We start from the raw sequence: 27,004 nt of genomic DNA, 5'->3' as shown, positions 1-27,004 counted from the left end.
CCCAGACTCCTCTGGAACGTGATTAAATATTGTAGATCCCACCTTTTGTTGAAGTCACTTGCCACTGTGTGTGAAGAAACTACAGTTTGTTGGTAGACAGTTCCACCTATATTAAAGCCTGAGTTTTTTGCTCAGCTTTCAGTTTTTCTCACTGAGTGTCTGCTTAAAATTTGTTTTCCTCTGCAGCACTTCTAGGCTTTTCCTCCCACTGCTGCTCACAGCCCTTGGATTCTCATCCCCTTACACACTCCTCTTTCTTGTTAGAAGCCTGTACTGGCTAAACGCTCAGCTTCATCATTCTTCCTACCCTAAAACTGAAGAAAAATATGAAATAGACTTCCTTTCTCTGGGGGGCTCACCACTGCATTGTGTCCTGTTAAATCATTCATGTCAGGAACTATTTATCTGTGTGCCTGAGAAAAGCACTTCTCCAGATCAAACACTATGTCTTTTTGGACTAGTACCCTCCAAACAGACATGAAAGCAGACAGACGTGATCCTCCCAATTTGTTCTGTTAACCTGCTCCCTCACCCATTTCCAAGTATGCAAGTAAAACATTGTTCTACTCCATCAATAAATTCAGCATCGTAATTTCTGGAACAAAGTGAACCCACTTCTCACAAAGATATCTTTATCCTTTTTTTTTTTTTTGCCGAATACCTTTCACTGGCTTCTTGACTGTCAGGGAATATTTTTCTTCTAGGAAGAAATAAACATATAAGTCGTGTCTCGGTACCATTCTTAGTGTATGTACACATATGCTAAAGCCTAGTTTAGGAACAGAATACATAGCACCATCATTTTCAATAGTGATTTGAAGGCACAAAGACTCCCCAGACTACTCCAAACTACAAGCAGAAGATCAACATGATAGACAAAAGAAGAAATCTCAAAATGTCAAGAAAGCATATTCAATAGGTTTTTTTGGGGAAAAAAATTAATTATTTTATCTCTCACTGAATGATTTGGCCCTGAAAGTGTTCTGCACACTACTAGAGAAACACAAGGAGATTCAAAAGACTGCAACAAAGAATGGAAACAACTGTCATGCTTCATAAAAGACCAGACATTTGGTTCAAACAGAAATTATTATAGCATCAACTAAGGTAACCCCAAATGTTTCAGAAATCATAGAACCAGTTACAAAAGAATAATGATATTTCGACTAGTCATGGAAATCTTTTTTAATGATAATGTATTGTATTTCTTTTTTATTTGTGTGTGGCTTTTGTATCTTTAGGGTACACTCTGCTCACATACTCATGCTTCTCTGCAGACTAAAATGAAAAACAGAAACAGTTTATTGATGATGTGGTCACAATGTTATACTTGCATACTTGGAAAAACAAGAAAAATGGGAAGAATAAAGATGCTTATTTAATCACAGGATTCCATCAGCTGAGACTTTAATCAAGATACCAAAATAAAACTGTAGAAAGTAGCAGGCACTTACTAGGCTGAGCTGGCTGTCTTATAAAAAGTGTACAACAAATATACTACCATATGCATGATTGCCTGCCTGGGAGAGGGATGGATGCAGATGGCCTGTTGGGAGAGGCTTTGCCCATAGAGAACAGCACCGTCCCAGCACCATAGTGGTGCCAGGTCCAGGCGAACGCTGTGGCTTCAGCCTGCATCCTGCTCTATAACTTAAGGGGTGAGAAGCTGTCTCAGCGTGGACACCCAAAATTACACACAGGTCACTCTCTAGCTCATTTAACATAGATGATGAAAATAGCATGATATTTGCTTCCTCTCCAAGCATCTCATTTGAGAGTAAATATTTCTTATTTATTATTGGACACCACAGTCTAAAGCTCATTATTGACCCTAATTCTGATTTTAATTTAATCTTAGCAATAAACCAAAAAGTGTTTTCACTCTCCTACTACCCCCCTGCAGGGCAGTCAGCCAAAAAGTGAGCTAATATCATCACCACCACAGTATGATACTGTAATCCTGCCCAGCATTTTGCTTCATGCCATCGCCACACATGCAGGCAGAATAAAGCTGTGTGAAGTGCACCCACATAGATCATGTTCTGCACTAGGTGGAACTGCACTGAACCAGTCCAGTCATTCAAAACTTTCTGCTTTGAATGTATTTCCAATACTAATGGCAACCTTGTCACAAGCAAGCCTGAAATACCACGTGGTCAGGAACTGACATTGCTAAAAATGAATGTGAAGACAGTTCATTCAAATTCTGTTCTGTCCACTTCTTCCCCAGCTTCAGGTGCTGTCAGGTTTGACAACACTGACAATGAAGAGGTCGGTGCTGACAGGGAACAACAATGGACTAGAGTGAAGAGAAGTCTTCCAGATAGGAGTCTAGTAACATTACATGTTTTGGCTCTGTGAGCCCAAGTGATTAGAACGAGGGAATAAATAAGCCCCGGTGTGAATGGTTGTTCCTATATCACAGACTTTGCATGAACGTATCCAACACTGAGGAGAGAAACGAGCAGCAGATGCAGGTTCAGGACTGACTCTGTATTTCCACAAGATGTTAATCATAAAGACTTAACCATAGGTGGGTTAGTTTCTGCTTTAAGGTAGTCATGAAGACAAAACCTAGGGAAATAATAACTCAGTCTTGCTTTCAAACCACAAATAGTATTAAATTCCTCTAGGATTTACTCATGATGAATGATACCTTAAGGGTAGCTTGCTAATTACTGTAGAAATAAAATCAGACACAGCATATTGCTATTGAAGCAGTGAAACAAGTGTATTTATTCCTGCATAAATATGGACTTGGATGTTTTGCCACCAAACTTTTTTGCAGTGGTGCAGAAACATGAAAAGCTGAACAGTCTGTCAATCTTAAATACATTCAGTTAGCCTAGCTTTCAAGGAAACTGAGAGGAGGTGATTTCAAGGAGGTTGCTTGCTACTTACGATTTCTACATAGTAATTATGCCATCAGTTTGGTCTTAACAGAAAGTAGCATTAAAAAATTAAAGTGAAGAGGAAATGCTAGGACAGAAGCAAGCATTTAAATCAAAAAAAGGAATAACGATACTGTAGAGCTTCTAATTCTCATTCTTTTCACTAAATACCTTTTCCTTATACAGCTTACTTTAAAATGAAGAAGTGGCATCCACTGTCTTCATGAGTATATGTGTAATTATAGATAACCAGCTTACAGGTATTTCAGTCTGCGTTATTAAACTCATCAGCTGAGAGTTGTTTGTGAGGCTCACTCTCTCACAAAGAATTGTCCATTTCTAATGACATTAATTAGTAATCTTTGACCACAACAGGCTTCAATACTCGAGCTAGCAGAAAAACTCTTGACCCTTGCCGTAAGTGACTTAAAGAGCTCAATCTGTGTAGCTTATCAAAAAGATTGAGAGGTGACTTGATTACAGCATGTAAGTACCTTCACAGGGAGAAAATGCAAGGGCTCTCTAATCTAACAGAGGTATAACAAAAACTGGGAGCTGAAAACTGAAGTCAAGCAAATTAAGTGAGAAATAAAGCACCGTTTAACTATAAGAAAGCAAACCACTGGAACAAGCTCCAAAGGAATCAATAGATTCTTTAGCTCCTACAGTCTCAAGAACAGCATCGGATGCCTTCCAGCAAGTTATGCTTTAGCCAAACACAGTGTGCTTCAGCTGAAACACAGGTTATTGTGCTCAGCTACAGGGTATCTGGGGGAATTTAATGACCCATGATACGCAATAGGTCAGACTTCAGCATCTATTACTGTGGGAGAGGTAGTATTTTTTTACTATGCCAGATGATGTTTCTGCAAAACAGACAGACTTTCAAGCACATAAGCCTTCCTTCAGATCTGACATAGACTGAAATAGCAATTTACAAGGCTAAAAACAAGTTGAAAACAATTGCTCCAAGTTTGACTGTTACCTGTGTTCCACATCCTGGGTTAAAGAAACAGCAGAGGGTAAAAAAGAGGGATACTGACAAGGAACAGGGTGCTTCGTTCCATACATTTTTAAATGAATGCTAGTGATAAAGGAATAGACTAGAATTCACTTTTTAACAACAAAACAGAGCAACTGCTGCCTCTTCTGTTGTCGATCCCAGGTGCTTTGTTAGCTTTGTTAGAGGCTGTAACAGGAATAGGGAAGTGTCTAAGTATATTCAGTCCTTTCTTTGTATCTTAAGGGTAAGGAAACTGTGAAAGCTTTCTGATGAGAAGCACAGTGCAAACTCACCAGCTCTTTCCTACTGTTCAATTACATCTTGTCATGGCAGAAGGAGGCCATATTTAAAGCAATATCAAAGGCTCCATTACCCATTATTAGTCTCCTGAACCATTTAGTTGTCTTCCCACACAACAGATCATTGATCATAAACTAACGGTCAGACAAATCCTCAGTAGGATTTCAGTCACTTTTGCTATGACGCTAAGAATAGATGTTACAACTGGCAAAGTAGTTAAGCCACTTACATGCAGATCAAACTTTCAAACTGCCTTTATTTAAGTGGGGTGATTGAGAATAACTAATGCTGTGGTGAATGCCAAAGAGGGTACCACCTCACCAGCAGATTTGCAACAGCAAAATTTCACTGGCTTCAACACACCCATACCATAAATGAGGTGCCATGTAGGCCTGTCTCATGATCTTGAGATGTTTACTCAACCAGCCTTATTTTACCTGGTATTGTTGATTGTCAGGTGAAGTAAACTTTGCTGGAGCAACATTAGTGAGTTTGCTGTACTCGCCTAATTAACAGGTCTCTCTTAAGTTCTGTAACTTAAGTAACCCTCTTAGCAACAATGTTCCTAGAGTTCCTTAAGCAGAATCTGAAAGTTTTTAGCCTGTCTTTTCTAGCTAAACCTTCTACAGAGCTCCACAGTAACTAACAAACAAAATTTGGTAAAAGCACTAAAATCAACAAACACAGTATGACAGACCAGAGTTATGCACTTGCACTACTGAACATCAGCATGGTACAGGCAAATTTTCCCTTGTCCATCACTCATTCACATTTTTCTCTTTACTGCTATCTTGTGCCCCAATTTATAGGCAGGAAAAGAGACTTTACAGACTATTCCTACAGACAAAGGGTTACCAGAATCATAGCAAACTTTGGTTCCCCTTGATCCCAACACAGACTGTTCAATTAATATCAGCAGTGTAATTAAAGCACATTTTATGAATTGAAAGAGTGCATCATTCCATAGCTGTTCTTCGGCAGCAATCAGCACAGCTACTGATAACTCAGAATTGAATGGACCGGAGTAACAACATAATAGTAACTGGGTAACAATAAGTTACTGTGCAAGCAACTGTGACTTACTGTAATAGCAGCTCATAACAGTAGGTGCTTACAGACAGTGGCTTTGATTTAGCACAGATGTTTAATTAGAACTTAAACCACTTGCTTAACAGAGTGCTACGATGTAATGTAGCAGGGATGGTTTATGAAAAAGGCCAGTATTAGATGTATTTTAACCAGTAAGCAAATGTAGGAGAAAACTCCATCAGCTTGCAAAATTCTTCTGTGGTCTCTTTATAAGCTCTTTGTCCTTAGACCAGAATTCTGTCAGCAGGTAATCTCACCTTGATACTCAGCAAACATATTCTGCTGCTGAAAAACACACACATGAACACTTAAAATTTTACCTTTCTTACCACAATGTGTATGGCTACTATTTCCTAACAGGAATGGATACACTTGCAGAGAATGCTAAATCCTGTGCTGATTTAGTGCCTAAAAATAGTCCAAAATATAACTCCACTGAAGCCTGTTAGGAAATAATCCATTTCCCCGATGATCATAGTTCCAGATAAACTAAGCCCTCAAATAGAGGGTTGCCACATTTTAGTAGCAACAGTGGCAACTCAGTAGGCCAAATGAGTGAGTAGAAGTTATTACCTTCACAAAAGTGGAGAAGAAATCTCAGTGTTAAATCTATTTAATAAAAAAGGTGGACAGATGACTAAAAAGGAGAACTTTCATTGGAATTCTTGTCCACCTGTGAGGAAGTATACTGGGACTGGCTGGGATGGAGTTCATTTTCTTAATAGAAGCTTTCATGGTGACTAAAAAGGTGTTGATAACACCCAAGTGTTTTGGCTATTGCTGAACGGTGTTTGAACAACATCAAGGCTTTCTCTTTCTCCCATTCTGGTCCCTGCAGTAAGTAGGCTGGGGGTACACAAGAGGCTGGGAGGGGGCACATCTGGGACAGCTGACCCCAACTGACCAAAGGGATATTCTATACCATATGACAACAAAGTTAGCAATAAAAGCTCAGGGAAAGGAGGAGGAAAGGGATGGCAGGTGGGGGGAGGGGGAATTCAAGTTATAGCATTTGCCTTCCCCAGCAACTGCTAGGTGTGCTGAGGCCCTGCTTTGCTGGAAATGGCTGGAACTTGCTGACCAATGGGGAGTAGTGAATTAGCTTCTTCCTTTGCTTTGCTCGCATATGAAGGGTTTTTTTCACTTATTAAACTGCCCTTATCTTGACACATGAGGTTTCCACTTCTGCTTTTCTGATGCTTTCCCCATGCCACTGTGTGAAGAGTGAGTGAAAGGCTGGTGGGTACTTAGTTGCTAGCTGGGCAAACACACCACAGGAAGGAAAAAAGTCCAAATATAGAAATCATGGGCATAGAAAAAGAAGATGGTGAGAATGACTGATGGAAGAGACTTACAGAGTGTCCAGTTGTTGTATTCACTGAATCCCATTGTACCTGAGGCAGAGAGGGACTGGCTCCAAGGTGGCAGGCAAAAACCACTCAGAACATTTACTTTCAGATGCCAGGAACAGAATAGGGCAAACAAGCTATTCAAGTGATGCTAAAAACATTTCAGCTGCTGGATGGAGGCTTAAAATCCAAGCTCAAAATGTCATGAAAAGCAGAATTATTTGATTCTATCTAACCTGAAGAAAGCATAGGGAGTGTGACAAAAGAAGAAAGGAACTAGCTGAGCTGAGTGAAGGGGTCAGCTAAATATACACCTTGTAGAGGCATTTCCCCCACTTACTCGCGCAGGAAGGAAAAGACAAAAACATACACATCAACTACATAACAATTTTAAAAAAAAAAAAAGCTTAAAGCAAATCTTACTGTATGAATGGAAAGAATTTAAATCAATTCCTTTGCACTTCAAGATTTTGTGACCTTGCGTAGAAGTCTTTACTGCATTCCCAAGCCTCCCTCTGCCAGGCTTATGGGATAGGGCAGAAATGGTTTCCTTTGGCTCTCCACCACTTCTCAGGAGCTGCAGAAGTTTCAGGAGGGCAGAATCACCAGTAAGGACAATTTAAAAAGAAAAGAAAAGCTAATAAGTTTTGTATAAGAATATTATTCACCAGCTCCCAGGAGCTGTGTTGGATATTGTAGGAGTAATGTTAAAAATTCCCAAGTCTTTCAATACTTTGGGATGCACTAGGTGTGGGTACAAGAAGTTGTCCCTCTCCACACACAAAGCAAGGTGTCAATTAGAGATGCACATCATCATTCCTGATAATATCTCTTTATTCCTTCTGGTACATAAGGGCTCTAGGGTTCTGCACTACAGTGATTTTAGAAAGAAAAATGAGCAGCAGATCTTTCTTTGGGACGGCTCAAAACAGAGTTAAGCATAATTTCCATAGCCTAAATCACATCTTTATTTGGGTACTCGCTGTTCTCCAGAGAAAGTTAGAAACTAGGTCATGTAGGAAAAACTGCTTGCTGTTCTGTCTTATCTTCTCCAAAAATAATGAATTTGCTCACATTCAACCTTGTTTTACTTCCTGTGCTTAAAATATATTCCATGTCTCAGGACCACATGTGACAGAAAGTAAGAAAGTTTTGCTGAAGGCTTAGTTGTCTACTTCATGTTTACTCACAAAGAGAAAATACTGGCATTTTTTCCCTCCTAAAGTACCAAAGATCAAATAGAAATAACTAGCACAGCCATGCCTTGGTTTTGTTAATCAGTGCTTCACCTCTTTAGACCTCAGTGCCCAACCTAGCTTGTTTTTGTAATAACTATATGATCACTTCAGAAGATGACTTGTGATAAGACGACAGAACCACAAAATAAAGTCTTCAGGAAGTAACATAGAGGTAAAAGTATTTGTAAACCAGGTGTGAGGATTATTCTAAAGAGATGGGGGTTAACAATGACCAAACTGATTAGAAATCCATGAATACCAATCTCTCAAAAATGCCGTTAAAAAAAAAAAAATAGTTTTATAGAAATATACACATTAATGAAACTTAGGTCCAGGATGAAATTTCTGCTTAAAATGTGTGTACAGTGTTCACCTGTGAGTGAGAGCCCTTACTTCAAATCCAACTGACTTAATGCAGGAATGTAACTCTAGGCTTTGTATTGCCTGAACAAGTGTCAAGTTGAAAAGATACAGACCACATATTTTATAAACACTACAGCTAAAGGTATCGCATCTGTATAAAGAAATTATCAGACTATGGATGAAAAAAGAAGTATACTAGGCACCATCCAAGTGTGAAAACAGGAGCACAGTTCACCCTACTTTAAATCAGACATTGAACAAGACCAGATTCTTACTTTCCCCCAGGGACTGTAAAGAGAGCCCTAGGTCACTAGTTGTCACTAGTTCAAATACAGTATGTGCTACAGAAAGGTAAATGCAGGTGACATCTTCCCACTCTTTAGCTTTACAGTCGGTCACTTAGATCCAGATTAATCTAACTAGATCATTAGAATCCAAGATGAGTCCTGCATGTGGGATTTTATTCTTTTGAGGAGAGGAGTTTGAAAAATTAATAAGTTTCAAATTTGCTTAGCATAAGAACAAAAAGAAATATAAGATCTTGATAATATGGGGAGGGAAGAACTCAGCTGTTTTATTTCAGCCAGACTTGCTGAAGCTGAGCAAAGAATACTGAAGAAATCTGCAGGATCTGAATTAGTATTCATTATACAGCAGCAGTAAGAGTACACAGGTGCCAGAGACCTGACGGCTGAGGAGAAAAACCATAAAGTATATTCAGGTGGCAGAATCCCTCAAAATCAGGTCTAGCTGCAGGCAGGAAAGAGGAGGAACCTGGCCCATTTTTCTCACCTGAAGAGAAGGAAATACAGCTTTTGCAACCTCATATATGTGTGTCATCCAGAATCTTAGAAAGTCCAGACTACCAGACTGATAATGAGCTCCTGGTGAGTCCAAGCAGAATATTGTCAGACAATATAATAAAAATATTTTAAGTCAGTTGCTACTACCTCTCTTCCAGAAACAGAAAAATAGCTCTTATTCTTACCTGCATTGTGTCTTTAGGAAGATGACACAGAGCAGACTTAATAATTAATTTCTTGATATAAAATTTTCAAAGATTTAAAGTATCCAAAATGGTCTAAGACTTGGGTAAGGACACTGTGAACATATGATCATATTTTGCATTATGTGCTTTCAGTTATGAAGGTGAGGACATCATATAGGGCTGGTGCATTGCTTTCACATCACTGCTACCTAAGACTGCCTCTGGTGCATGGATGTTTTCCAGAATTCAGGCGTCACACCTAACAGACAAGGATAACTTTGCAACGGGTATATGTTTCTGAACAACCACATAAAGAATCACATGTTTTTATTCTTTTTTTCTGGGGGGAGAGTATTTTTGACCAGGGCTTCTTAAAATGAATTAAGTGGTAGCTAAACAAGGTTAAGAACATATTTCCTGTATGATTAATTTAATTTTGTAATATTTAAATAGAAAAAAAAACAAACCACAAAAAATAACGTCTTTTTGGCACATCACACTCACAGATTTCCTGGAACAAATGGAAATTATAAAGATGAAAATGCCATGTTTAATATATTCTCAAGTCAGTCTGCAGTTGCTTACTATTTTAAGAGATGCATTCCCAAGACAAGCCTTTTTTTTTTTGAGCAATAGAAAGTTTTAATTAATTATTATTTTGACTTTTGGGGCTTATGTACCCTAGAAGATTAGGACAGTGGCCATGACCTAATTATCTCATTTTATAAAATATGTCATTCACTCAAGACTTAGGTCATCTTTCTCTAATTAAGAGTTTCAATAAGATTTGTTTACATAATTTTATAAAAAAAAGATAAGTATTTTACAATTCCAAATTTCACTTAACTACAGAAGTCTTGCAGAAAGATTGAAATAGAAGGGAGACTAAGCCACATTATAAAACAAAATAAAGCCACACGATCATAAAGTCTGCCAGGAAGTCCTACACAAGCTTTACAGGTGGTACACAGCTGAAGCAAAAACCAAATCTATTACTTTGGCTCAGATTTATTTCGATGAGAACATATTTGAGCATGAAAACCAAAGAAGATCGTATCAGGTCTAGAATCTTTCCTAGAAACATTTGGCTCTATCATTACAATAAAACTTTTCTAAATAGTGAACTTTTAATATGAGGCTTTCTCTAGTTTTCAAAGTTTAATTCCTTGCTTTATGTAAGGAAGCTGACATACTTTCAAGTATATCTATAATTTCCTAGAAATGATTGACAAAAGGTCTTTAAAAAAATAAAGTAAATATGGACACTCATGGACTCTAACTGTGTAAAGTAAATTTGTAACCTTGGCATTGCTGGAGATCATCAATGTTAGTAGTAACACAATGTCTTACAACTCTGGAAAGTAATCTGTCATTTTCCAGACCTATGGAAACTTCAGTCCATAATCCCCATTTAAAAATCAGTAGTGCTTTTCCCTCTAGGACAACAGTAGATCACCTTTTCAGCTCTACAAGGGCTGGAAGATCTGAATGCCATGCCTGCAAGTAAGCCACTAGCAGAAAAAAATCAAACATATGATTTCTGTGTGGTTTTGAGCCTATATAATTTAAGAAGAAACATCTGTATTGCCTAGCTGCCAATATAACAGGAAGATGCATCACCAGCCTGAGTGGAAGCACATCTTGCGCTTACAGAAGTATAAACTTACACACAGCTTACAGACTGTCCATTCTTTTTCATTCAGATAGAGTAAAATATTGGGTATATTAAGAGATTTAAATTTAAAGAAAAAGTAAGATAAATAGGCACATGTAAGTAAAAGTGTATGTACCAAGATGGTTACAAGGAATAGTACATATCTCCAGTGAACAGAAGATAGCTAGTTAGGAAGGCTGAAAAACTTGACAGTTCAGAATGCATACATTGCAAGCAATTGCATTTCAGTTATGCTGCACATGTGTGGGTAGTGGTGGACTTACCCCTTAGCCCTTACGGAACTGTGAAACCTTTGGTGGTGGACTCTTGTAGCATGGAGAAAATACACATCTGCAAAAGTATAAAAATAGGAAAGAAACTAAAGCAGAAGTGTGAAGTCTGGAAACACAAACACACAGCATCTTCTAAAGAAGGGAAGGAAGATGGTAGAGTGCTTCAATGATCCCAAAGCAACTTGTCATGAAAGGAACAACGTGATACTACTGATAAATGCTGCTGACCTTCATAGAGTGGGTTTTCACTTTTTGGCCCATGCGTCCTGATGATTTCCTGAAGAATCTGTTGCTGTAGTGTAAGTTATAGATGTCATTGTCTTCCTGATACACCAGGTGAGATGTACTATGTCATAGCTTACTCACATGTTAATTTGAAAAGTCAATAAAATTAACACAGAAACAGCATATTTTCAGCTGGCCAGGATTCAGATGCTGAGAACTATGTTGAGAGGTAACTAACCAACAGGAAGGAATGTACTTGCGAATTTTATTAGCTCATTTTCCAGAGAAAAGGAATCCCCAGAAGACAAGTTATCTTATCAACAGAACAGACAGAAAATGCCAGAAAAGATGGACACCATACAAACATATATTACATTACACATCCTTTCCCCAACAGGGAAACAGTAAACAGCAAACAGCATCTCTCTTCAGAAGTGTGCCTCCCAGAGCCCACTTCTACTACCAGGCAGTGCAGTCTGATCCCAGGAAATTTAGAGTAACTCAGGACTGAATGATGTAGCTCGCCCCTCACCTTTACCACATTAACTCCTCTCAACCCTTTTATGGCAGATAGTCTGAATTGGGTTTGGTCTCTTTTTTTCCATTTATTTGGCACATACATGTATATTTTTCCCTAAACAATACAGGATAGGATATTTTCTTGCTTACTATTCAGATCTGACAGTTTCTGTCGTTCCTTTTTCCTCACCATATTTGTCTGCCTTCTTATCCCTCCACCTCACAGATATAGCCAAGCTGAAATCAAGCCAGCTTTCATGCTTGTTCCCAAAGGGTTCAGTTTTCTTCATTTTACCCAAATTCAGATTGGTCCAGCCTCTCTTTTTTCCCCTCCCCAGCACCATCTTTATATTGCACAGACTGGTTGAAAGGAGATGGAATTTAAGAAACAGCATCTATAACCTTTCTCTTCTCTACCACATGATTAGTTATTTTCCTAGTATGTCAGAATAATGAGGGAATTTAACGATACAATTCTTATTAAACCAAATTGCGTTAAAACAACAGCTACCCTCTTTGAAAGTTATTAATTTAAACTAGACAGCATTAAATTCAAATTCCTGACTGTTTTGTGATAGATCATGCTGGCATAGTCTGTATTTTCTCTGTGCCTTCTAATGAGAACGCGCTATTTCTCTTGTGGAAGAAAAAGTGTTTTGATAACAGGTGAATCAGTTAAAAATACACTCCTTCAAACAAAGCAGGAAATAAAAACTGCACTCTTGCTCTCTGAGATTTTTATTTTTTCACACATTTTCAGCCAAATAAAAGAGGGGAATGTAAATATTGCCTGCTGTGTTATTTCTCCAGATATAGATATCCACAAGTTCAGATACTGGAAGAGATGTCATGTGGCCATTCCAGCTCATGTCATTATACTATAAATAGATATCCACAGGCATAGGAAGGAACCTTGTTGTGCTGCTGTTCACAATGATGACTGACTGTACTAATGTTTTCCCTTTTGGTAATGTAATCTTAGTTAATGACTGCTTCCCTCAGTACTCTATTTTTGGAAAGGATATTTAATTATATGCCTGGTTTATCATTTCTTATATTAATTACATCTACAGGTCATGTGCTGGCACTTTTAATATTTAATGTTTTGAAAATAAATTAAAATACATAATTTCAGTATAACTAATTTCCAGATATTACAAAAGAATTACAGAAATAATTATGCTATATCTATATCGTAAGACTAGATAACTCAAATGATGCCTAAATGCAGGCTGGGTCTTTCCTCTAGGACACCAGTCCAAATCCATCTGGTTTACTACAGGCAGAAAGCCAGTATCAAATAAGGATGGCTGAGTCATTTGCTGGAACAATGAGATTGATTTAGGCTGGGATTTTCAAGGCATCCCAGAAGTACCTAATTTCCTTACGTACCTTTGAAAATCCTAGTCTTGGCTCTTTTCTCACTTCACAAAGTCATTCACAGGGTGTAAAATCCTCACTCCATTAAAATCAATGGGAATTCTGCCCTTGACTTCAGCAAGGCCAGAATTCAAACTCTTCAGGCCAAGTCGTACTTTGTCCATTTCTTTTTTACAGCAGCCAGTTTCCAAGGAGGGACCTGACTGTGTTTGAAGTGTTGTTTCCAAACTCTTCAGAAACTTTTTATTGCATCCCAACTTCTGTATTGTTACTTACTTTGTCAGTAGGGGAACACTGGGAGGCAACCTTAGCAAGGAAAGGCTGAAAACTAGACAGTGGTCTGAGTATGAATAACGTTGTTTGGAGACATCAGGTTTTTAAAAGACATTCTCCAAACTAATAGCCATGCTGTGATGGCTCTTAGAAATCCCAGCACTGCTCAGGGTCTTAAATTCTGACAATGCCTGTAATGAAAGTTGCAGCCCAATAAGATTTGTAATTAAGCTAATTATAAAAGATAGGTGAAAGCTGAACATCATCACTCCTTTTTACAGATGAAGAGTTAATGTACAAAAATCTGTAACGGCTTTTCAGACCTCATATAAGAAGAAAGCAATCTATCAAAGAGCTGCATTATGTCTTAAAAATCCTCATCAAGTTTAGCCATTTAATTTATCTGTCTATAGTCATATTTTTGTTCAAATACTTGCATGCTGAAATGTTAAAATTTTCAGATGATATATCTAAGCATAAGAACACCAAAACAAGTTATTCTCAGATGTTCAATAAATGGTTTTTTGATTCTGTTGTAATTAATCTCTCCAGAGCACAAAAAGCAAGACCCTCCATCCTCAGAAAGATGATGGTACAGTTCATCCTGGAGGTCATGGAATCATAGAATTATTAAGGCTGGAAAAGACCTCTAGGATCATCAAGTCCAATCATCAACGCAACACCATGTCATCTCCAGGCATGCAGAGCAAAAGAAGGTTATCAGAAATAGTCAATATCGATTCACCAAAGGAAGATCATGCTTGATCAACCTGATAGCCTTCTGTGATGGCATGACTGGCTGGGCTGATGAAGGGAGAGCAATGGATGTTGTTTATCTTGACTTCAGTAAGGTGTTCGACACTCTCTCCCATAACATCCTCACAGGCAAGCTAATGAAGTGTGGGTTAGGTGAGAGGACAGTGAGGTGGATAGAGAACTGGCTGAACAACAGAGCTTAGAGGGTTGTGATCAGCGGGGCAGGGTCTGGATGGAGGCCCATAACTAGTGGTGTTCCCCAGGGGTCTGTACTTGCTCCAGCCCTGTTCAATATATTAATCAATGACCTGGGTGATGGGATAGAGTGTAACCTCAGCAAGTTTGCTGATGATACCAAGCTGGGAGGAGTGGCTGATACACCAGAAGGCTGTCCTGCCATCCAGCAAGACCTGGACAGGCTGGAAGGCTGGGCGGAGGGGAACCTGATGAAATTCAACAAGAGCAAGTGCAAGGTCCTGCACCTTGGGGGGAACAACCCCATGCACCAGTACAGGTTGGGGGCTGACCTGCTGGAAAGCAGCTCCGCTGAGAAGGACCTTGGCGTGCTGGTGGACAGCAGGTTGATCGTGAGCCAGCAACGTGCCCTTGGGGCCAAGAAGGTCAACGGTATCCTGGGCTGCATTAAAAGGAGTGTGGCCAGCAGATCGAGAGAGGTTATCCTCCCCCTCTACTCTGCCCTAGTGAGACCACACTTGGAGTACTGCATCCAATTCTGGGCCCCACAATTTAAGAAGGACAGGGAACTGCTCGAGCAAGTCCAGCAGAAAGATACCAAGATGGTCAGGGTACTGGAACATCTCCCTTATGAGGAAAGGCTGAGAGACCTGGGATTGGTCAGCCTGGGGAAGAGGAGGCTGAGGGGGGATCTTATCAATACTTATAAATATCTGAAGGGCAGGTGTCAAGAGGATGGGGTCGGACTCTCTTCAGTGGTGCCCAATGACAGGACAAGGGGCAATGGGCATAAGTTGGAACATGGGAAGTTCCATCTCAATCTGAGAAAAAGCTTCTTTCCTGTGAGGGTGCCAGAGCAGTGGCACAGGCTGCCCAGGGAGGTTGCGGAGTCTCCTTCCCTGAAGACATTCAAAACCTGCCTGGGCACGGTCCAGTGCCCCCTGCTGTAGGTGTGGCTGCTCAAGCAGGGGGGTTGGATGAGATGGTCTCCAGAGGTGCCTTCCAACCCCTACCATTCTGTCATTCTGTGACTCTGTGATCCTGCTGACAACACCAAACTGGGTGGTGAGGTAAGGGACAACCATCTTACAGAGAGAGCTTGACAAGCTTGAAGAGCGGCTCCCAAGAACAGCATGAATTTTAACAAAGTGCAAAGTGCTGCACCTGGGTCAGAATAACCAAAAAGCCCAGTACAGGCTAGGAACTATGTGGCTGGGGAACAGCCTTGCTGAAAGGAACCTGGCGGTCCTGCTGGACAAAAAGCTGGACATGAGTCAGCAGTGTGCTCTTGTAGCAACAAAGGCAAATTGGATCCTGGGCTGCATCCAAAGGGACATTACAAACAGAGGTAGAGGTGTGATCATCCCACTCTACTCAGCACCTGTCAGGCTGCACCTGAAGTATTGTGCCCATTTCTTGTCCGCACAATTCAAGAAAGACACGGGCAGACTAGAAAGAGTACAAAGAGGTTGTTCAAAGGACTGGAGAACCTGACCTGTGAGGAAAAAACTGAAGGAGTTGGGTTTTTTCTCCCTGGAGAAGAGAAGGCTTGGGGGGGGCCTCATCACAGTATTCCAGTACTTAAAGTGCAGCTTCAAAGTGTACAGAGGGTCTCTCTTCACAAGGAGCTACACGGAGAAGACAAGGGAGTACACTGGGATTGGTTTCATCTTGACATAAGAAAAAAATTTTTTACCGTAAGAACAACCATTCACTGGAACAACCTCCCCAGGGATGTGGTAGAGTCACCATTGCTGAAGGTTTTCAAGATATGATTGGACTGGGTGATAGACAATCTCATCTAGGCTGCCTTTTCCATGAAATCTTAGACCAGATAATTTTTTGACGTTCCTTCTAACGTGGCTTATTCTATGATTGTATAATAAGTTAGTAAATCACAGTTGTTAGGAATTGGTAGTGTTGATATAATTGTCAAGGATTCTAATATTTATTTATCTGAATATAATTAAATATTTAAAGATTATGAGAGTAAAAGAGATTTCTTCAGTATGTCCCAGCTCTTCTGCTTTACACTAAAACAATTTGAAAGTGTTATTTATCATCCTCCAGCCTCTTCACACTTACTCACATACTGGTAATGCTTTTAGGAGGTGCAGTGGCAAACTGTTACTCTTCTGGCCATGGAGGAGATGATCATATCCCCAAACCCCCATATTTTGTTCTGTTCTTGGCAATGGCAAGAAATTTCACTCCAGCTACTTGCAACCCACTCAATTCTCTTCAGGGCATGATTATATTTTCTGCTTATTGCTGCTGGAACATGGAAACAAGGTAACAACTGTAAAGCCCAAATAAAAAGAAAACCAAGGTGATTTGATTCAGGCAGAAAAAAACTCCCCAGAAACATCTGGCCAGCTCCTTCCTCCATCCTGGTGTCTCTCTATCCAAGTCCCTTAGACAAGCAGTGTTTTCCAGTCCTTGAACTTTTGGGTTGAGGACCAGATTGGACTGCTTATTCTGTGACAGCAGGCAGTGAATGCACAACTGCTGAAGCAACAAGCTAGGCAAATACTTTGAAATATAAAAAGATTGTGTGTGACTGAATAAGAAGGGACAGAATAAGAGCACAGGTGAGAAGATAATTGCAGCTTCTTCACTGAAGCCTCTAAGGGGAAGATGGAGATTTTTGCAAAGACAAAACCTGTCTTGAGGGAATTTCCAGAGACTTCATTTTGCTTTCTGGGACAGAAAGTGGTTCAGTTACCAGAATAGATCTCAGACACTGGGAACTATTTTGGTGGCATTATTTACAACCCAGAAAAGTTACCAGAATTAGACTTTTACATCCATATCCCACAACAAAGCCAGATGAATTAGCACTGTTGAGTGGGAAAACATTTACTGATACAAACAAACTAGGACCACAGTATTTGAGGACACCTGATCATGCAATTTTTTTTCCTGCTAGCCTGGCAACTTCATGCACTTTCTCAGATTAAAATACTGTTTTGAAAATGCCTGCCTACAAAGAATTGACCACTGCAGTGATTTGTCAGAGGAAATCAATACAGGATAAGGAGAAATCCACCCTGACTTCTTGTGTCATGGCAATAAGATTCTTAAACTTCCAGTGAGTAGTGAGTCATCTAGTTTCTGGTTGAAATCAAATCCAGTGAATGCAAGTCTTTTGTCTTCAGCAGACTGTGAGGAACTTTGACCTGCTTGCAGTGACTGATTTTTATTTCACAGTCAAAATTGTTAAGAGCTAGTTCTTTGGAGTCTCTAGGTTTGTTCTGCAGCTCTCTACAATGAAAATCATGTATTGAAATATGTTTTCTTCCTGTAGGAATACCTTATATATGTATATATGAGATATACACATATCATATACATATATGATATGGATATATGTATATGAGATATATATATCCCTGCAAAGAAAAAAGGCCCTGAACTCTGTCTTCCCATGAAAGGTTCACCTGGCAGGAGTGAACATCTACTTCATTTAGCATGCTGTGCTGTCCAAGTCCCTAACATGACAGTCCCTTGATTACGTTGATCTTTGGTGTACTGAGCACCAGATATTTTTGTGGCTGATGAACTAATTACTCAGCATGTACTGTAGAAATGCAAAGGGAAAAATGAATCCAAGAAAGTGTTACCTGGAAGCAGTAGGAGAGATTTAGGCTGAAAACTTTAAGATAATACAGAAATTTGTTTTAATCCTGGATCTGGAGTCAGAGGGAAATACTGCTGACACCATCTGGCCTTTAACACTCAAATTCTATGAATAAAGCACTGTGTCAAATTCCTACCTCATTAAATCAGCTGTTTAGCTATGTTGTGTTCTGCTACTGCAGCTCTGATCTGCATTTACAGTGTTGCTTGTAATACCTTGTAAGGCAAACAAAATGCCTGAAATATGAGGTATAATGTAATGCAAAAGTCAGGCCAGCTACATTCTTGTCTACTTAAGTACATTTTTACATTCTTCACTCAATACTTATTGAGCAGTATATTTTTTTAATGTAGTGTTGGAGTTGCAAGGAGCAATCAGCTTTCCAAACATTCAGAAAAACAGTCAAAATATCTCTGGAGTTTCACAAGAAAATTTCCTTGTCAGCACCATTCAGGAGCCATTAACCAGAGGAGCATGGAAAAAAGTCTAAGAATAGGGCTATATTTCTGAAACAGAAAGTTGTTTTTGAAAGGCCTTAGATTGGCATCACTGAAGATTTTGACGGATGATTAAGACAAATACCATCTGGACAAGCAACAGCGAAGTGCCCCCAGTGTGCTATTGTCTATCAGCCCTGCCTCTTAAGCACCAGCTGTAAGTGACTGTCAAGAGAGGATGGGTTCTGTCACAGGCCCATTTATTCCCCTTTAAAAGGACAGAATGCTTGGCAGTGACTAGGCTTTCCAGGAAAAAAAAAAAAACGTTAAAAGAACTGTTCTCAAACTTTTCCTTTAAACGTGTCTCCTGATTCCTGCAATGAACTTGGTTAACTAGGCAGCTGGGATATTGTGTGCACTGCTTATTATACTGATCACTAATATTTCAGCCCTCATTGTGGAGATCCAAGTTTTGTATCTCATCTTACACTTTTAATTTAATTATAGCAGGGTATTTTGCCATGCATGGCAAAATAGTGGGGTATCAGTGTGCAGAAAGAAATGAAGAAGAGCACATGAATAGCATAATTTTGTACAAACTACCAAAACGCTAAGTCCATTGCACTGTTCACATAAAATACTCCAAAAAGTGATAAGACAGGAATAGTTCTGTTCTCTCCTAAATATTGATCTTTCTGTGTTTGCAGAATTTTGCCTAAAGCCTTTGGTTTACAATAGAGTGTTAGGAGACAAAAGACAATTTGAAGAGTGTGACACAGAGGGGAAAAAGGATAAACTTTCTAGTGGGTCCCTCTAAAACATTCATTATATGTCCTTCTGTCTCTGCAGAAAGGAAACTGGATTCAGTGACCCAGCTGATGCCTCCCATATTTTGTCGCTCCTTCCAAAATTTAGAGTCATTACATAGATATGAAGGTCTCTATGCACTCAGGAACGCCCTTTGGACACCAATGTCAAAGCTAAAAGGACAGCAAGGGTTACTTTTTCTAGCTTTTTTGTATTTCACTGCCCTTTTAGTTATTGCTAAATCAAAATTGTCAAGCTGATTTTTATTCACGGAGCTCATATAGATCATCTTCTTGGCTCTGAATTACAGCAGATTTTATCATTAGTTGTTTCCTAAAATATCTTCAACCTCCTTCTTTATGAAGTGACACAAATAGAATACCACGCAAAATAGAAGTACACTTACTAGAAGTTTTTCAGGAGGTTCTGTCTGTTTCTTTGGTTATTAAAGAGCATTTTTGTTTGCTTGCAAAAGCAAAGGAATACATTTGCCAGTCCCTTGATGCTCCTCTGCAAGTGTATGTGCCTGATATGATTTCTGTCACAAGCCAGTGGGAAAAATTTTTGTTGGTACCCATTGTGAAAAGATTGGCAGTGCATCAGTGTTTATATCCCATTACGGCTCTCTTGAGCTGCTTATCTTTCTCAGTGCTAGCACTCATCTTAGGCAAATCCTACATCCTGCCACAAACCTACTGACTAACTTGGGTCAAGTCACTTGGGTCCAGGTCTAGGCACAGCGTGGCAATGCTGAGTACAATGGTCATGCTATGTGGTTATGATTAATCCAGTATCCTCTCTCTGACCACTGCTACTAGGGAAAGCGAGGTAAAAAGCCGTATGGAGTAAGTGGGATTTGCCTTTCTCTGCCCCCTCTCCTGGTAATAGGAATGGTGTCAGAATCCAGGAAGAGAAAAGAAAGGGAGAAGAACAGAAAAATAAGTAAATAAATAAACAGATTCTGGAGACACGGAAATCCACCCAAGACATTTCAGTAGAAGTGAGGATGAAGAAAGAAAGCAGAACAGAAGGGAAAATTATAGAAAGAAGAAAGGAAACATTAAAGAATGATAATGCTTACAGCATTCTTTGTTTTACATATCTATTAAAAATTAAGCTGTTTGAATGAAGGGGTCTCAAAACCATATAGTCAGATATAGTCAAGGTATCTATTTACTCTGCATCTGTAACCTCATGCCTCAGCCTGGGCTTTGGCCCAACCATATTCTGACCCACTATTTTATCCAAATTAATACATAGGATGTATGTTTCCATGGCTAGCTATTATGTGTGCTGTAAGTATGAAGAGTCTTTCTATTTTCACCTGAAGACAAAGAAATTGAGTCCTAGGTGGTCTTACCTCGTTTGTTTGAACTGAAGCAGAGCAACAGAATTGCTCACATCTTTGGTACCCGTTTTAGCGGTAGGTCAACAACTAACTGTTCTGGAAACTCATCTTTCATAGTCTGTTCACATAGCATGAGGATCTAAGCTTCGTCCCACCTTGTCGCCTTGGCCGTTTTGGAAGGTGACTAAGGACATGATAATGACAGTTCCACAAATATTAGTCAAGTTTTGTATTTAAAGTCTGGTGAACACTGAGCCCAGGGACAGTCACCAGACTTTGTCTCATACCCAAGATAAATACTCAGTAGAAATACATTTACTGACACGAAGAATCATGTTCCGTGAACCTCCAACAGCAGTTTACAGATCCTTAGCATAAAAGAAAGAAATGTACAAAGATATTTAAGGTGGTAATTTAGTATGGATTTCATCATTGTGAAAATATCCTTGCTGTCATAGAACTGCACCAGATCTTGAACACTCCTTCCATTTAGTTCCTTGTATTGTATTAATAAAATTATTACTTTCTAAAGTAAAATCAGATTTGATAACTCCCACACAGAGAAGAATAAACTGAAAGCCAGTATGTTAAAAGTGTTATAATTTGCATCCATATAATGCTTTCTATCAAAGAATCTCAAAATATTTTTAAAATGGCTATTATTCAGTTTTCCAGAGAAGGTGGCATAAAAGGGACACAATCACAAAGATTAACACTTTTCAACTTGGATATAAATATTAGATATGAAAAACATGGTCCAGCATTCAGAATATCTGAATACCTACAGCTGCTAGTACTTCTGAAAATCAGGCCATATCTGGCTTTCAGGTCAACAAAAGATATTGACTAAAATTAACTACTTTCTATTTAGACTAGTTGTTATTAAAGATTTTAATTGCTTAGGATTACAGCTGGTTGAGAAATGAAAATTATTTTCATCCAGTATTTTGAAGTCTCAAGTTTGAGTTCATTCCTAAGGATTTGAAACAAATTGATTTTCATTTCACTTCTATTTATTAAGCAATAGTTTACAAGTCAATGATTAATATTATTTCTCATTTGGCTTTCAGATAAACCAAAAAGATTATTAGGCGAGTTATTTTTAAAATTATAAATAATTCAGAGCCTTCCCCTTCCCCCATTTTCTGCAGCTACGTGTTGACCAGAGACGAGTCAATCTATTTTCCCACAGTAACTTTTTAGGCAAGACAAAGCACAGACCATTGGTGGTTTCCAGGCACTTCTATAAAATGCCATTGTCATCTAAAATTACATACCTAGCTGTGCTCAGAAATTCTGCAGCAGTTCTTGAGGTATAAGCTCAAGCAAAGAATTCCACCCATTCTGCTCAGGTACCCCAGAAAAGGCCAAAAGGTCTGCACGCCATGCAAGTGCCTAGCCAGAAAGAAAATGGTTGGTCTGGTCAGGATGGGGATGGGATGCAGGAAGGAACCTACTTTCCACTCCAAGAGCAGAGGCTGAAACTGGAGAGCTGCCCTTTCCCAGGAGAAAGTGGGATGCCCTTTTATCAGGCTGAAATAGCTCTCCAGATTTCCTTTCTGCTCAAGCTCAAGGACAGGGCAGGGGGAGAAGATGACTTTAAACTTTCAAAATGTCTTAAAGTCTGTCAGGTTTTGAACAACCTAGAGATGCAGGTTCAAATGAACTTAGGCCTTGGTCTCATTTCCTGGACAAAGTGTGTAAAAAATATGAATACTGAGCAAAAAGACACAGAGAACCATTACTGGCATCTTTTTTCAGAAAAGACCACCTAGCTCTGTTCAATGTTTTGCCACATGAAAAACCTATGCAGGTGTGGGCAGCTCTCATTTCTGTTCATTCCTTTTGTAGTTTAAACCCAGCAGGCAGCTCAGCCCCGTGCATCTGCTTGCATACTCCCCTCAGTGGGATGGGGGAGAGAATTAGAAGGGTAAAAGTGAGAAAACTTGTAGGCTGAGGTAAATACTCAACTTCTAATGGGTAAAGCAAAAGCTGCTCATGTAGGCAAAGCAAAATAAGGCATTCACTCATTATTTCCCATCAGCAGGCAGGTGTTCAGCCATTTCCAGGAAAACAGGGCTCCATCACATGTAATGGTTACTTGGGAAGACAAATATCATAACTCCAAACATTCCCTTTCTTTCCCCAGGTTTTATTGCTAAGCATGACATCACATGGTCTGGGTATCCCTCTGATCAGCTGGGGTCAGCAGCTGTCCTGGCTGTGTCCCCTTCCAGCCTCTTGTACACCCCAATACGCTCACTGCGAGAGCAGCATGAGGAACAGAGAAGGCCTTGATGCTCTGTAAGCACTGTTCTATAATAGCTAAAATGGGGGGCTGTTATCACCACTTTTAGTCAGAAGTCCAAAACATAACACCACAGAAGCACAGAACTTCTATGAAGAGCTCTGTCCCAGTCAAAACCAGTACAATTTCACACACAAACTTGCAAGGCGTGGCTATACCTCTCAGGTCACCCACCTCTGCATTTGTTTCATAGGGATTTTTGGTCTGTCCTTTAAGAAGCCTCATGCTACTTTCTCTTTCTCTAGCTGCAGACAAAAAAGAACTTTACAGCTCAAGTACATCTTCACCCAAGTTAGAGTCTTTATCTTTCTATTCAAAATCCCAGCTGAACCTTCCGTATCTTTTACCACTTGTTTATTCAGTTTCTATTGCCATAATCCTTTACATAGCCTACTTGGAAAACTACATCTATTCAACTGTCATTTTGGGGTGAGGCAGTTCAAGGAGGAGGGAAAAAGTCTTGAAACAGAGACTGCAGCCTGAAGTGTAGATGGCGAAGATTTTAAAATCAGTCTTGTCATTAAAAGCTGCAGCAAGGTATTGAAAAGAAGTCTATTCAGACTATATGTTGGTAAAACTGATGTTGATAGAAAAAAATGGAAATGTATAACATCTATCATCCACCCTGTTTCCAAGGGTCTTTGTAGTTCACAGCATTTCGAGAAACTATCAATTTTCAAGAATACTGCCTTGATTCATCCTTAATTTTACTGCACCTCACCATGAAGATTTGCATTTGTCCCACACACAGGACCCAGGAAAAAAAAACAAACCACCAAACCTTGTTTTTATTTTCCTGCTTTAGTTCTTCATTAACTTATCAGCTTGGAAACAGTTTACCCCCAGCCAATTCCCATCTGGCTCCTCAACAGTATTTTTGCAAGCAGTAAGTCCATTATTACTGCTAAGGTTGTTTGGCTTTTTTTTTCCTGTTGTCAATCATTTCTACTATTCTTAAGTGAAATGTTCCAGCTCAGCAACAACTCCCAGTAGGCAATTGCTGCCCAGGCATGACCTCAGAACTGAGTGCTGTCATCACTGAAGAGATGCAAACACTGAAGCTCTCTGGCACCAGTATTTCAGAAGAAAACATGCCTTGTGTGTGGGACTGTGGCAAAGATCACATATAAGTCAATGCGGCAACAAGTACTTAAGAAGCTAATAACAGTTTGATTTCTGCCTGAAGGTTCTCAGTCATTCTCAGATGCCAGAAATTTCATCTTCTGCCTCAGTGTAATCACACATGATTCTTCTAGAATGCAAATATTTTGGCTATGGTCAGAGCAAACTCAGTGGCAGTATCAAGTCATTTTAGTAAAAAATCTAGTATATTTTTAATCCCAAGGGATGTCTCCTGTTTCAGTTTGATCCTGGCAGAAGAATAAGCAGAGGAACACGATGTTACAGTTCAGCTTTCCCCTTACTGAGCCAAGACTGATAAAGACATTAAAGTGTCACTAGTGCTATCTGTCTGAAAAAATATTCAAAAGCAATGCTGACAGACAAATTTGCAAGTCTTCTACACAGATATGAAATAGTCTGTATAGCATAGGAAAGTCTTGTCACAAAGTTCTTTACTTGCTGCTCAGTCAGTTCAGCTTCTTCCTCCTCCAGCTGTTTGTCAGAAATTGATACTGTGGGTATCAAATTCAGAAGGATGTCTCAAGGCAAATTGACCAGGTTTATGATCAAAGGCTAATGAAAAGGTTAGTAATCTCTGCCAAGGACAGCTGGAAAGTTCACCCTGGAGACAAAACTGTGACCAGCTTGAATGCGCAAGCTATCTTTTTGCTAACGTTGAATGTTAAAAACACAGGATGAAGAAATTTGCAAAGGTTTGTGTCCAGATTTCACTGCATTCACTTCTCCTTCTCATACATGCTAATGGACCTCTGTCAGCCCTTGAGTAATAGGCTGGCGTTAATAGTAATAACATGAGTGTTTCTTACCAGCTGAAATGAGGGTAAGGACAGACTGAGGAATCTGTAACAAGTCGAAAAGCATTTACTAAGACACTACTGTACAAACTTAGTTTCACTGGTTTAAATCGCACTTTAATGTTTTACTAACACCTAAAAGCTGCTGTGACCTGCTTACTACCTATATGCTCTAAGAACACCAGAGAGCTGATGAAGAACCTGCTCCTGATGCTTAAAAGTCAGCTTTTGCTGGTTTTGTTCTTTAGCACTGGTCTGGCCCTGCTCAGTTCTCATTGTTTCCTCACAGATTTGTTTCTATGATTCTATGACTTTTTGTTCAACCAGACACCTCCTTTCTTTGTTAGGCTACTCCCCATCTGCAGAGGAATGACATTCCTCCTCCCAGAGAGCAGTGATGAGGAGACTACACTGGGGGCTGTCTTGGCAGATTGACTTTCTTTCACTGCTTTTTTCTTTCCATTTCTCTATGTATGAGTGGCAACGCCACAATGACAGAGCTGTAGATGAACACTATATCAGATTCAGCTTTCAGATTCTCATTGCAGTCAACGGTGTTCTAGAAATCTTACACTGATTAACATTTGTAAGTTACTGATCATCAAATCCTTTAAAGCAGAAGGCTTGCTCTTAACACTAATGCCAAAAAGCTGGCTTAAAATATAGTAGAAAAATAAAAATTTTTATCATGCTCGATTTTATTTTATTCAATGCAAGGACTAATTCCAAGCTAACAATTATGTTGCTGTGGTTAAATATCCATGATGTTATGGCAAAAAAAGACTCTCTGGAAGCAGGAGATTAATGAAAAATGCATGAAATAAATATTAAAAGAACATAAAAAGTGTAAAAATGTAACTATGGGGAGGGTTCAAAGAGTGCTAAAAGAAACTTGGGTTTGCCTGTAAAATGAGACACTTGAGGGAACAGGGGAAAAAGGTTAAAGTAAACTAAAAGAAACAAGGCAACACAAAGTATACAATCAAATGATAGAGGAAACACTTGTGAAACCTTCCTATCATTTAGTATACTAGAAAAACAACAATGAACCTTAGCCAGCTTAGGAACCCCTTATTTACATCAGAGAGCAAAGGTAGCAGTTTCATTGGTTTCAGAGATGTGACATGAATAAGTGCTTGTCTCTTTATATATGCTTTATCTTTCAGAGTTTTCACTTGATAATTGCTCCTCGTTGTAAAGAGTGAAGAAAGATCAATAGTATGAAGTTTATGGTATTCAGAATGAAAATGAAATCAGCAAATTCCTAATCTACCATGTAATGGCTTTACTGTAGTAAACTTTCTTTCCTGTTAAGATACATCTAACTGCAAAGAAGGGTAAAGAAATTAATTTGGCTGATGCTTTTTAATGTACAAATGCATCACTTGATTTAGTATTTCTAACATAAGTTCTGACAATTTTTTGGTGTGTATCACATGCTTGTCCTTCTGGGACAATGCAGGTTTACTTTAATACTACGTATGTTTCATTTGTACTTTTCACCATCATCATACAGGGCCCAGATATAGACAGCAAACCTAGCCAGCCAGGCTCCGGGTAGAAACAAAGCAAATAAATTGGATTAATCAACAGGTAGAAATCCATTCAGCAGAAAAATCAGAAGATACTGTTTCTCTCTACTGACTGGGTCCTATGTGCTGACAGATCACCCAGCAAAACTTTTTAGTCTGAAACTGACATGAGGACAAGATTACATTTCTGTTAAATTAGTCAAAGAGAATATAGCATGGGGTCAGCTTTATATCAGACTCAGGAGAGTCCCCAACACATGGCCCACATATCCTTCCATGGAGTTAAACTCTTTCATATTTTAAATAAATTTGGACCAACAGAACAAGTTTTTATCAGATAAATACTGGCTTGCCATGGTACTGATGTTTGTTGTTCACTACTATAAGATTCAAAGCCAGATTTGTAGTATTGTCAAGCCACAACAAGATTCAGATGAGGCAGTCTGAGATATACTTCCCCAGAATGAAATATTTTCACA

The sequence above is a fragment of the Phalacrocorax aristotelis genome, chromosome 3, assembly GCF_949628215.1.
Source record: "Phalacrocorax aristotelis chromosome 3, bGulAri2.1, whole genome shotgun sequence".
Taxonomy (NCBI): Eukaryota; Metazoa; Chordata; class Aves; order Suliformes; family Phalacrocoracidae; genus Phalacrocorax; species Phalacrocorax aristotelis.
Note: the sequence above shows the minus strand (reverse complement) of the source record.